The sequence below is a fragment of the Manis javanica genome, chromosome 8, assembly GCF_040802235.1.
Source record: "Manis javanica isolate MJ-LG chromosome 8, MJ_LKY, whole genome shotgun sequence".
Lineage (NCBI taxonomy): Eukaryota > Metazoa > Chordata > Mammalia > Pholidota > Manidae > Manis > Manis javanica.
In genome coordinates this window covers 5,571,111-5,584,023 of record NC_133163.1, presented here as the reverse complement: position 1 = coordinate 5,584,023, position 12,913 = coordinate 5,571,111, and the positions used below count along the sequence as shown (strand labels likewise).

General features: G+C 45.6%; 1 protein-coding gene across 7 annotated transcripts in view; it reads left to right on the top strand.

Annotated features, from left to right (window-relative positions):
• The window catches only part of EML1 (EMAP like 1), a 173,406-nt gene that overhangs the window by 63,796 nt on the left and 96,697 nt on the right, over window positions 1-12,913 (top strand). The window contains exon 1 of one of the 7 annotated variants that reach the window (XM_073241866.1): window positions 1,174-1,194. The exons of the other annotated variants lie outside the window; for them this stretch is intronic. The gene's annotated coding sequence lies outside the window, so the exon portion shown is untranslated. Of the gene's footprint in view, window positions 1-1,173; window positions 1,195-12,913 lie in introns of those variants that run through there. 7 annotated transcript variants of the gene reach the window in all.

The window sequence follows — 12,913 nt, the reverse complement described above, 5'->3', positions numbered from 1 at the left end:
ACTTCTGCTTGCGTCCCTGGTCTGGGGCAGCCTCTTCTCCAGGGCGCTTGGATTCTACTGCCCCCACCGCACCTGAGCACAACGACCAGGCTGGTTCACGTGCATTCTCATGCACTGTGCCTATGCCCCGTCCTGGCACTGCCACTGCCCCAGTCCTTCCTCTCCCTTTAGAGCCAGCTCCCAGGCTGGGGCAGGTCACCCGGTGACAGTCCACCTGGCACCCCCAGACCCCAGGCCAAATGTCTCCCCATGCAACAAGCCTCGATTTCCCGACAGACCGGCAGGTCCTGGGGGACCACACCAGGGCCCTCGGTACCTGTGGGTTGACCAAGCAGTGAGTCAGTTCACAGTGGCAGTAGTATGTGGTCATTACCTACTCAGAAAGCTCTGACAGTCTCTCATAGTGGCCCATGCCAGCTGCTGTGACCAGGGAATTAATGACACAGTCCAGTCTCTCTGTTAACAGTTCTGGTTCTTTCAGTTTTTCTCCAGCAGACTTATTCTAGTAATTGTTATCTTGCTTTTCTCAGAACTCTTTTTTAATTTTTAGTTGTAAAATACACATAACAGAAAACGGACCATCTTAACAAGTCCAAGTATGCAGCCCAGTGGCGCTAAATGCATTCACATGTGTGCGACCATCATGGCCATCCATCGCCAGAATCTTTTCATCTTGTGAAACTGAAGTTCTGTTCCCATTAAACACAAACTCCCCACCTCCCACCCCCAGCCCCTGGCACCTGCCGCTATGCTTTCTGTCTCTATAAATTTGTCTCCTCTAGGACCTCATGTAAGTAGAATTAAGTGGTATTTGTCCTTCTGTGACTGGCTTATTTCACTTGCAGAACGTTTTTTTGAGACTATGTATTTCATGAAGTTACAGACTCCCAAACTGAACAATGTCTAACTATGGGTTCGAATCCTCGTGCAGAGAGTTAGATAATTAATTGAATTCAGGGCTGCCTGAGCTCTTGCTGGGGTGTCACCAGATGACACCCACGTGTGTTCCAGCAGCTCCGCTTGGTCTGGGTAAAGTCTAAGCTGCTTATCTCTGGAATCCCTGTTAATAAGTGTGTTCTTTCCTCCAAGCTAGTGTGGTTCCAGGCTGGGTTCAAGAAGGGCAGTGCAGAATCCTGCAAACAGGGCTCACATACATCGGACAGCAACAGAGGCCACCCTGATGAGCAGAGAATGGTGACAAGTGTCTGAGCTCTCTTTGGAATGGGGGAGGTGGGAAAAAATGTTAAAGCAGTTAAGAAAAATGATGAGGGGCATATGTTTGCTAAAGAAGTTCTGTGGCATGTGCCTTCTGATCACCGATAGCATGCATTCTCTCTCAACTGGCTAAGAATCTAAGAAAGGAAACAGCAGATGTGAGATCCATGTTCTAGGAAGGATCTGGGCTGGAGTCTTGGAATATCTCTGGGTTTTTTTTTTTCAGATTGCTGTGGTGCATTTGGCACAATCCACAGACATGAATGTCTGATTGGAGCTTCTCATTTGCAGGACTGTTTAAAAAGATAAGCAGGCATAGGCTACACCTGTCCAAAATGAATCATTAACATTTGAGAATTAGCACAAAAGATTATGTGCATTTCTTTCAAAACCCTTTGCAGTCTATTGTCTATCACCAGATTACTTTTCCCAAGGTTTAAAACATAGGCTTTGGAGACGACAGGTCTGGGTTTAAATCTTAATTCTGCCAGTTATGAAGAAGCTGGGGGGATAAACACCCTGACCCCATTCTCTTTCCTCCTTTCCATCAGATGCTGCTCTGTGCAAACTCAAAGGGTGGCTGGAGAACAAGGGGACCTGTTGCAGCCCCCCATGCAGGCAGTCTCCCAGTACATAGGATGGGGACAGAGGAATGGGGAGAGAGACTGGTGGGCAAGTGTGAGAGGTCTGGCACTGTTGTCTAGGATAGAGGTGTTAATGTTTATTTATAAGTGGCAGCTGTGCGTGGTCTTGACGGTTGCAACTACGTTGATCTATCCAAGTCCCTCACAGCAAGTAGGTATCCCATAAATGTTGGATTTGGGGTCTTAGCGTACCCCTCTGCCTACTGTGTGTGTTGTACCTCCAGTGTGCTGAGAACTTCCATGGCTCTGTAGTCATTGCTGTATCATTCCTTATCCCCTCCTGTTTGTAGAGTGAAATACAGTTCATCCTGGGGACCCAGCCCACAGTCTCTCCTGGGTGAACTCTTCCCCAGTCTGTCTTCCCCCTGCATTTCCAAACCGTGATACATGACCTCTGGCTGGCACCTTGCATATGGTTGGCTGTGCGGCCTTTGTTTGCCCACCAGCTAGTAAGTTCCTAGAGGGTAGGAACCCAGGATTGCCTTTTTATTTTGTTTCCTTCCCTTGCTCTGCACGGAGCCTTGCATATAGAATGTGTCCAATAAGTGCTTGTTGAGTGAAAATAAAATACTGAAGGTATATAAAGGGCCATGCTATCTTTAAATTATCATGAAAGGCAAAGGAAAAACCTCCTGATCCTTTTCAATGTTACCAAATGCACTCTCATTGTTTATTGTAGTGAAATAAGTCACAGTCGTATGTAGCAGAGCCCCTTTATCGTTGTAGAATGAGTCAGTGTGTGAACTTCAGCATGCATGGGTTATACGTATTTGGGTACATACTTGGTAAAAGCTTCATATATGTATGTACATATATGTTATTCTCTTATATATAAATATAAAATTTACTTTTGTTTATTTACCTGCTTTTTGTTTGACATGCCCTCAAAACACAGGCCTACCACTGAATTCAGCTCCAACATTGGAGGATTTATTGAGAGACAGTATAGTTTACACAAAGCCATGTCTGCTGTACACTATGGACTAAGGAATTTTTTTAGAGTAATTTTGACACACTGTATTTTCATTTCATTTCATTTACTGATCTTTAAACATAGCCTGATGTGAAACAGTCTCCACTCTAGTATTTTGTAGTTTAAAAAGTTAAAAAGCACCTTCTGATTTCTTTCTCACTTAATTCTCACAGCCAAACTCCAAGGAATGTAAAATACTACTGATCACATTCATTTTACACACTGATAATCAGGTAGAATGATGGGTGTTAAGCACCACGGCCACACAGTTCAGTAAGTAACAGATCTCCAGGGTCTCCCCACGAAACCTGACCCAGGCTTCTTGACCTGGGCCGTGTTACCCTTCATCTGTCGTCTTCCGCTTGGGATCTGCGTCAATCTGATAATCTGTCTTCATAAGAGCACTTCATTTTTATTTTAATGTGATAAAGATAATTAGGTTTTATTGTGTAAGTTTTGCTATTTTTTTTTTCCTGGCAGTTTTTTATAGATACACTCTGCTTTAAGATACAACCTGACATTCAGAAGTCTGGATGTATAAAACATGAGCCGTTACAAGATTATTTACAGGACTCCATAGCGTTTTCTTAAAACTGCAAATGTCCTGATCCACTTAAATACTGCATCTGCCAAACACTAACCTTGTTCTTCAAGGCCACATCCTGAGTAAAGAGCCGTGCTTTTTTTTTTTTTTTTAAATTTCTGTTCTCTGTTCTCCCTCAAATCAGAATGTGGTGTATTTTGAAGAGGTGGGGGCTGCTGACTTTGCAGTAGTAGTACAGCCTTGTGCACTTTTCCACGCCACCTGATGTGTGGGGTGAAACACAACATGCCCAGAAGTTGGGTCTCGTGCTGGCACAGGTGCCCTGGGGCAAAGGCCAGCAGCCTGCCTGTCAGGTCCTGCCCTAGCGGGGCTTTGTCTCTGATGCCTTGAGACCCAACAGCCGCGAAGGAGAATGGGCTTCTCAGTCGGCCCATAGGCCCTTATCTGTGATTTCAGAGTCAGAAGGTTTGGAAAACCAAAGGTTAACTCGTTTGTTAGGCTGGGCCTGCTGTGAAATCATTTGGTGGGGGGAAAAACTCATCAGAATTGGAACATGTAACTTTTTTTTTAGTTTAAATGAAATTATCTTTATTGCAAATGAAGTTTTTTTTAAAGAATCATGTGAGATATTATAACTGAATTAATTACTGACTGTGTGCGGCACATCTTAGGATAAGGGAGGGGCGAGACCAACTACCACCCGGGTGTTCCTTAGGTCTGAAACTCGGTGTTTCATCCTGTTCATTCCCTCTAGTGTATTTTCCATTTCTGTTTATTCTGTATCTCTAACTGGTTCATTTTTATAATTTCTATCTCTTTTTGGCCTTCTCATTAAGTTCATCCACTTTTCAATTGACATTACTTTGAAATCTATGTCAGATTGTTCGTCTTCATCTTGTTTAGCTCTTTTTGTAGCTTTTTGCCTTGTCCATTTGTTTAGAACACATTCCTCTGTCTCATTTTGTGCGACTCTGCGTTTGTTTCTGTGTGTTAGGTATGTTGTAAGCTGCATCTCATGGTCTTGAAAGCAGTGGCCTCATGTAGGAGGTGTTGTTAGGTGGTGGTGTTGGTAGCGCAGTACCCCAGAACTAGCCACACCCAGGGAGTCCCATGGGTCCCCTGTGTGGGCTGTGTATGCCCTCCGAGCCGCTGGGCCGGACTGCTGTGGGGTGGGGTGCTGGCTGCCTGCGAGGCCCGGCTGTAACTCCTGCGCGGACTGGACCCAGATGCGGGGCTCACTCCTCCCAGGGCCAGGAGTCACCCTGGGGAGGGGGCTGGTCTTGGCTGGGGCTGGTCCCCAGGTGTGGCAGTGGGAGTGGCCCTGGAGGGGCCTGTGCCAGAAGGCAGCCGCGGGGCTGCAGGGGACCACTGGGCCCAGGGATGCAGGTGCGGTAGCCTCCCCAGGTAGCCCCCTCCATTCCCTCAGCTGTGGAAGGGCCTCTCTGCTGGCCTCAGGTGTGTTCAGGGTATGTTGTAATTCAGGTAGCTGCTGTCTGGTGTGTGCAGGAAGGAGGTGGTGCAGGAGCCTCCTGCTCCACCATCTTCCCAGAATCCCTCAGAACATGTAACTTTCAGTGGTTTATATTTACTTCTCTTGAGCTTTTCTGTAGCCATAGTTTTGAGTGTGTTTGCAGATGCTACCCCAGAGCTTTGTCCGGAGAAAGCAAAGTTCAGGGGGAATCTCCTTACTAGACTTTACTAAATTCATTACCCCTGCCTCCCTCCCTCCCTTCCACAGGAACTTGTGTGTCTGCTATTAACAAGGCCTGACCCTTGGCTTGTGAATTCTAACAGTGATACTTCACATCTGCTTATCTGCAGCTTACAGTTTTGTTGTGGTTTCTTATTACAGCCTCGCAACAGTTCACAGTACACCTGGGGCTGGCCTTTCCATGGCAGAGGAGCTAAGGATTAAGTTCCTACCCCGGGGACAGGATGGGCAGCTTTCCATCTGCAGGTCCCAGGCCTCCTGCTTCTGTTCTGCTGCCCTCAGAGGCCTGCAGAAATATGTGTGGATTTGGACCAAATTGCTTCCTTCTGGGACTCACCTCTTCAAAACCCAAGGCAAATGGAGTGATGGCTCTTTTCAGATGCTTGGGACAAATTGTGCCTCAGCTTTCAGTGCTATCAATTGGGCTTCCTAATCCTCCCAGAGAGTCTGTGTGGCTGTGCCTCATGAACTACAGGTTTACCAACGACATGCACTTCCCAATTCTCCTTTCTCCACCCCCTACATCCAGATATGTCTGTTAGGGGTCCCCCATGGTGTTTTGGGCTTCACTTCCTACGCTCTCCTTTCTGACATCTTCAGGAGCAAAGCATCTGTTGTCTTCATCTTGGAGAACTGTGCGTTGCCCAGCTTGCTAGATGAACAATAAATGTGTGTTGGAATTTATGCAACAGAGAGAGGTATGGTTTATGATTTTGGTGGCTTGGTCCCTGCTAACATTGTCCCTGCTGTCTTGGCAGGTGTGGCGCCTGAGGGCACTTACAAGGCCCAGTAGACTCAGAAAGAAAGTCAGTCAAATGAATGTTGTTTGGCCTAAATCCAAAAATGTAGATTTTAGGTGATATCCAGCTGATGATTCTTCTTTGATGCTGTAGCAGTGTCTGTGAGGCTGGCAGATTGGTTTATGAACCTTGTGGCCTTTTGGAGGAACCAAATCGTTTTCAGAATTTCTCCAGTGCCAGGAACCTCTCAGTGACCCTGTCTTGGTGCCCTGTGCTCCCAGGGTGCATGCCCCCTCCTCCTGCCCTATACAAGGGGCTCTAGGATCTGTTTGGCTCCAAGTTCCTCCATACCAAAGAGATGCAGAGTGTCAAGATTTAGGGCCGGTTTGAAGTGGGTGGGGTGGGAGGGGGACTCAGGCTTCTCTGCAGGGTTGCTGATCATCTCAAGGGTCAGAGAAATAACAGGAACCTTTGAAAAGTGGCTCGGAATGGTTTGTTTGGAGCCCCCAGTGATTGGCGGCTCAGTTACCAACTGCTCTGTTACAATTTGCTTTTCTTTAGCTAAATATTCTTACTTGGTTTTAAAAGCAAGTGAGCAGATGAAGTGTTTCTTAAGTGTAATAATTCTTTTTTCTGATGCATTGCTAGCCGAGCAGAGAGTGGGCAGAAGGGCCGTAAGCCAAAGGATCTCTAATTTACTCTGCCAAAAAATCTGTTCCACATTCGGTCAGCTCCACATCTTTCTCCAAAAGGCTGCATAAATTAGGTGCCGCCCTTGGAAATGAAGTACCCTGTTGGGCCCGGGCATCTTCGCTAGCCGCCTTTCTTGAGGAAAGATGAATAATCCTGCTATGCCAAGCAAAGGATTATGGGTATGGCTGAACCAGTTTTGCATGCTGTGAAATACCAACCCTGTATTTTTTTTCCCAAGGAGGAAGCAACAAACGACAATCTCATGCAAGAGAAAAAACAGCTTTTGATTTAAGGGGGAAAAAAATAAAACAGTTGCTTAGCTTTTTAAAGAAATCTTCAAGGTAAAAATTCAGGTGCCCTAGTATATACATTTATATGTTTTTTAAGTTGTAGAAAAGATAATCCAGTAGATTATCAGGACTGACAAAAATATCTATACCTGTAAAAATAGAGATGGAGGAAGATTGTAAGCTTTGCGTATAATTATACTCATCCAAACTGATAACTAATCATCAACTAAACTCAATTACAGTTTAGACAAATTCAATACCTATGTTTATGCTCTGGAGAATCTGACCTGGAACCCCCATCCTACCTGCCATGAGGTTGCTGATGCTTGCGTCGGGCGCCCAGGGCACACTCCTCCTGCCCGGAGACCTTTCTCAGCAGCCCTAGGCCGTCAGCTTCAAGGTGCTGCAAACTGCAAGCCCAGGACCTACAGGAGATGATGAAGGGCTACGGATGTGACGCACCTCTAGCCTTCAACAGTATTTTGCATTGGTGTGACTTCTAAGAGATGACACTGTAGTTTCCCCAACACTTAACGAAAAAGGAAGGTAGAGCTGTTGTCATTTTCATGGAAAATTAGAGATGGAAAGGATTCACGGCTAAAATTCATCCTAAAAACAATCCAGAAAAAAGGTGAAAGGAACCAATTTTATTATAGAGCATTTTTTATATAAAGGTCATGAAACTGTAAAACAGAGAATGGAGATCACTACAATACCAGTTAAAGCTGTTTTACAGACCCAGAGGCTTGCCTCGGGGCTCCCCTGAGGCCGATAAAGCCCCTCCCATCCTCCCCTTCCCGCCTCCGCCCTTGGTGATGCCTGCTGCAGATGGACCAGTGCGCTCCCAGCCAAGAATTCGTCTTTTCCTGATTTCCCAGGCCACAAGAGCCCCTCCATGGAGCAGCCATCATGCAGGCATGTCTTGGTGGTCATTGCTCCACCAAAGACAAACTCGTAGTGAATGACTTTGTGGCAAACACCGTGCTGGGTCTATTTGCTCTTTACTCTTCCCAGCAATCCTGTGGCAGGAAGGTTAGGTCACCTCAGGTTTACAGATGGAACAGCTGAGGTTCAGAGATGCAGAGTAACTTGCTCAAGGTCACACAGCTAGGGAGTGGCAGAACCAGTATTTCCTCTTAGTTTGTTTGATTCCAGAGCCTTCCTGTGCCAAACCCACAGCCCTTGATTTGAGCATTGCCTTGTGATTTTGATATCCATAAGCTTGAATTTTCCCCAGTGCTTACACCGAGATCTGTGGAGCTTTGTTTTAAAAGCACCTTACATCTTCTGATACAGTAGTGATATTCCCCCTTGTTGTATCATGATTAATATTAATTTGTTTTAGAGAAAATTGTAATCTATTTTTCTTCTACAAACAGTGGTTTCTGTTTGTTTGTCTTTGTTAAGATGGGATGAACAGATATTTATTTTAGATAGGCAGACACTTCCTGCAGCCTGGAAGAACAATTTTGATTGGGTAGAAGAATTGGAGCTTCATAGAATAGCTCATGATGGATTGAGGAACATTTCTGAGTTGCTTTTTAGGGGGTTTTCATAAGCTATGATTATTTTTAGGGTGTTTGTGATATTTCTCCATCTTTATGATTTGAAAGATAAACTGTGTTGGTGGCACTGGCGTTGCTTCTCTTGTGAAGACGCTGACCAGAAAAGCATTTTGCGTTTGTATAGAGGTAAAAGGCGGCTCCTCTGAGATCGCTATCTGACAGGGGTGAGAATGTGGGGATTCCTGCGTGGCAAGTTCTTCCAACAGGCGGACCCCAAACACCTGATGTTTCACTCGTTCCAGTCTTTTCCACCTTACTTCTCAATACTACGCTCTTCCATTGACTCTCATTATACCCCTTTTGGAGGATTATTATCGATGCCAAATGCCGTGAGTGAAACTTGCAGTACAGCAGGGAACTCCTGTAGCCAGAGAGATCTGACCGGCAGGTCTTTCCCTGGTGTTTCGCTTGGTTCCCACACCTCTGTGTCTGCAGGCAGCCCTGTGCCCCTGATGCTCCACACCGAGACCGCGGGCTCTCCGCAGCAGGACGCTCTGCTCGGGTCCCCACCCCCATGGCACCTGCTGCCCCTGGTGACACCTGAGAGTGGTCCCTGGGGTCCCAGCTCACAGGTGCTCCCCTGATCCACACTGCCTCTCAGGTTGGTCCGACTCTGAAAGTTGTATATGTCATCGGAAATATGGAAAGCGTAAGTTGAGATGGCATAGTGGCCCGATGCATGTACAAGACACATTTCTACTGTTTGAGTTCTCAGCCGATTCCTAAGGAAGGAGTCCATGTGGATGGACATTTGCGTGCCTGTCTTTCTTCTCTGAGCTCTTCAGTTTGGCACTAGATGTCAGAGGTCCTCAAACCTTCTGGTCCTTCTTACATTTGACTGGCTCTGTGACGCATGCGTGATTTGGTAACGTCAGTCTTCAGTCACTTGAAAAATATCGATTCTCTGGGTTATGCAGATCTTCCAAATGTTATACATTTCGTGCTATCAAAGAAATTGCCTGGGTCAATTTCACCACCCATGTCACCAGAAAAGCCTGTAAGTGCTAGGAGGCTGTCAAGGTCACAGAGGTTTTGCAAGGTTTCCATTTTTTTTTCTTGAAAGCTCAGATTTTGTCGTCAACAGCAAACACTGCCAGTTGTTTTTTGGAAATTGACAGGATCACTTCACTCATTTTTGAGAAAATTATTACAAAACCCTCAATGTCTGCATAACCGCAGTTCGTCTCTCAGATGTTTGTGGGGTGAAAATGGGGTTTCCTGGCACAGAGCTCCCAACTCTGAAGCACAGTGCCCTGCCTTGAGACAACCAGCATGCTTGGTTGCAGCCCACGCACTGTGTGTACACTTGCCATTTATCACACAGAAATAACAAAGACATGTTTTTTTTATTAAAATACCATTGATATACAATCTTACATTGGTTTCACATGTACAACACAGCAGTTCAGCAGTTACCCATATTAGTAAATCCTCACCCTCTCTAGTGTGGTTACTTACTATCTATCAACATAGAAAGATGTGACAGAATCATTGACTGTATTCTCCATGCTGTACGTACTGTCCCTGTGACCAGCTCATATTGTGATTGCAAATTATTGTGCACCTTTACCCCCTTACCCTGCCCTCTACCTGCCCCAACTCCTACCTCTTGGTAACCACTAGTCCCTTCTCAAATGTCTGGGAGTCTACTGTTATTTTGTTTGTTTTGCTTTGCTTTGTTTTTATATTCCACAAAATAATATGGTTTTTCTTTCTCCACCTAGCTTATTTCACTGAGCATAATACCCTCTAGCCCCATCCATGTTGTTGCAAATGGAAGGATTTTCTTTTCTTTTTGTGGCTGAATAATAAATACTCCATTGTGTATATGTACCACGTCTTCTTTATCCATTCATCTACTGATGGATACTTGGGTTACTTCCATATCTTGGCTATTGCAAATAGTGCAGCAATAAACATAAGGGTGCATGTATCTTTTTGAACTAGGGATTTTGTTTTCTTTGGGTAAATTCCTAGAAGTGGAATTAATGGGTTGAATGATATTTCTATTTTTAGTTTTTTGAGGAACCTCCATACTGCTTTCCGTAGTGGTTGCACTAATTTATATTCCCACTCTTGCCAACATTTGTTATTTCCTGTCTTTGGATAGTGGCCATTCTAACTGGTGTGAGGTGATATCTCATTGTGGTTTTAATTTGCATTTCCCTGATGATTAGCAATGTGGAACATCTTTTCACAAAGACATGTTCTTAAGGGTTGGGCTTTTATACAATTAATATTTTTTGTAGCCTCACGAAAGACATTCTCACTTGAACTTGGCATTTTTTCCCAAAAGTGGCAGCAAAGAGCATAGCAACTTGGTGCCACCAGCTTGCTTGGACTGAGGCACCATAGTTTTACTCACCAACATGTGCATCCACACAGTGACAAAGGCAATGATATCTTGGCATTATTATGAAAATAGTTTTGACTTCATGGACTTCCTGAAGGGGTCTCTCTACTTTTGGAATCACTGCTGTAATATTAGAGACAGCTCTTCATTCGTCACATTGATAGAGACCCGGCTTTGTGCCAGGTAATGCGCTAGGTGCTGAGGACACCAAAATGAATGTCACAGTCCCTGTTTTCAGAGAGATCGCAGTCTAATGGAAAACGGGTTGAGTAAATGGATTCTTACCAAGCATTCTAGTAAGTACAGTGCTAATGGTCAACCGACAGGATGCTCTGGAAAGGAGGAGAACCACGTAACCCAGCTGGCTGTTCATGGGTGGTGATGGGTGTTTCTTGGGGAAAAAAGCACTGAACTGATGAGCTCCAAAGGGTAGAGGAAGAATAAGCCAGGTGGAGAACAGAGGAAAGTGTTCCACGCAGGTGGAGTGGCCCAGGAAAATGAGTTGGGAGCAGGAAAGAGCCTGACGTTTTTGAGAAACTACAAGCAGTCCAGCTGGGGTCAGAGGTGTACCAGGCAGAAGCAGGTGCTATGCATCTCATCCCAAAGACAGTGGGAACCCACTGCACGATTCAAGCAGGGATGTGAGGGGATCAGATCCCTATTTTAGAAAGATCACTCTGCGTCGTGAAGAATAGGGAAGGGGCAGCTAAGACTGGATAGGTGAACTGCTTGAAGCTGTTGCCAGTTGAGGGAACAGATGACCAGGGCCAAACCAGGGATGACAATGGAGATGGGATCTGTAGATATTGAGAAGGTATTTAATATTCTAAATATTTGTACATTTAGAGCTGGCAAGATTTGATGGTGAGGGTAAGATATAAGGAAGCAGTCGAGGATGCGCTGAGTTTACAGAGGAATAGCTGCACCGTGGGGCATCAGCAATGTGGGGAATGGGCAGGTGATTGCAGGTAGGACGACAATGTGACTTGATGGATCATGCTCATAGGCACACACACGTACGTTTGTGGGAAGGTCCACACCAGTGTCTCAGGTGAAGATGTCAGTGGGCTCATGGAGTCAGATCTGGAGATTAAGAGGGTTCTGGGTCAGGGATTTCAATTGAGGAGTCATCAGCCGTGGTCGTGGCTGAAGCTTTGAGAGCTGAAGAGATCACCCAGGAGGAGGATGGCTCAGGTCCAGAGAGAAGTCAGGACAGGTCAGCAGGTTTGGAAGAAAGGAAACCTGAAAACTTCCTGGGCCTTGACATGTCCACAAGAGAATAGAGAAAAATTACCAAATCATTGACTCTTCACTAAACATTTAGTTATGATCTGAATGTGCTTTTAAATGTAACATCCTAGACATGACACTTTATGAGCTGTACAGCCTATATAACACATGGTTTTGTTCCTGAACTAACAGAGATGCTAAGTCTGTAAAGGACAGTAAAAATACCAGTTACACTTTATATGCCCTCCCCTGGGCCCCAAATATTTTTCTTTTAAAAATAGGGTAGCTTTTGATGTTGGTGGAACAAGATGGTGGCATGAGAACTGAGGTAGAAACCTCCTCCCAAAATCACATATAACATGAAAATACAGCAAATACAACTAATCCTGAAAGAGCAACCTGAAGGCTGCGACAGACTGCCTAATCTGGGGAAAACCTCATGGAAAAGGGTAAAGTAGCAAAGCTGCCATCCAACTCTCCTTGCCCCAGCCCCAGCTTACAGGCGGGAGGAACAGAAATGGAGCAGGGAGGGAGCTGAAGCCCAGGACTGCCAAACACCCACCCCTGGAGATCTGCTCCAGGACATGGGCCCACATTACATGGTGCTCTGGAGATTAGAGGGGTTGGAAAGCAAAGATGGGCAGAATACCTAGAGACTGAGATTCCAGCTGCTTGTGGAGAACAGGTACCCACAACTGGCCACTCCAGGACAAAAGAAAGACATGCACTTTGAAAGACTTCTCAACAATGAGAGGGGTGATAAAGGGGCAAAGATCACACAGAGCTTGCTGCTCAGGAGAAAGGTCAGGTGGACAAAATAGTCCCAGCACACTCAGCCCAGCAGGTTGGGAAGTTTCAGGAGCTTCAGGTGCTCCATCCCCCTGACTGGCAACACAGCCCTGAGGTCCCCCACACTGTGATACACAGCCTGCCACTCTTTCCTCCCGGCAGTCAC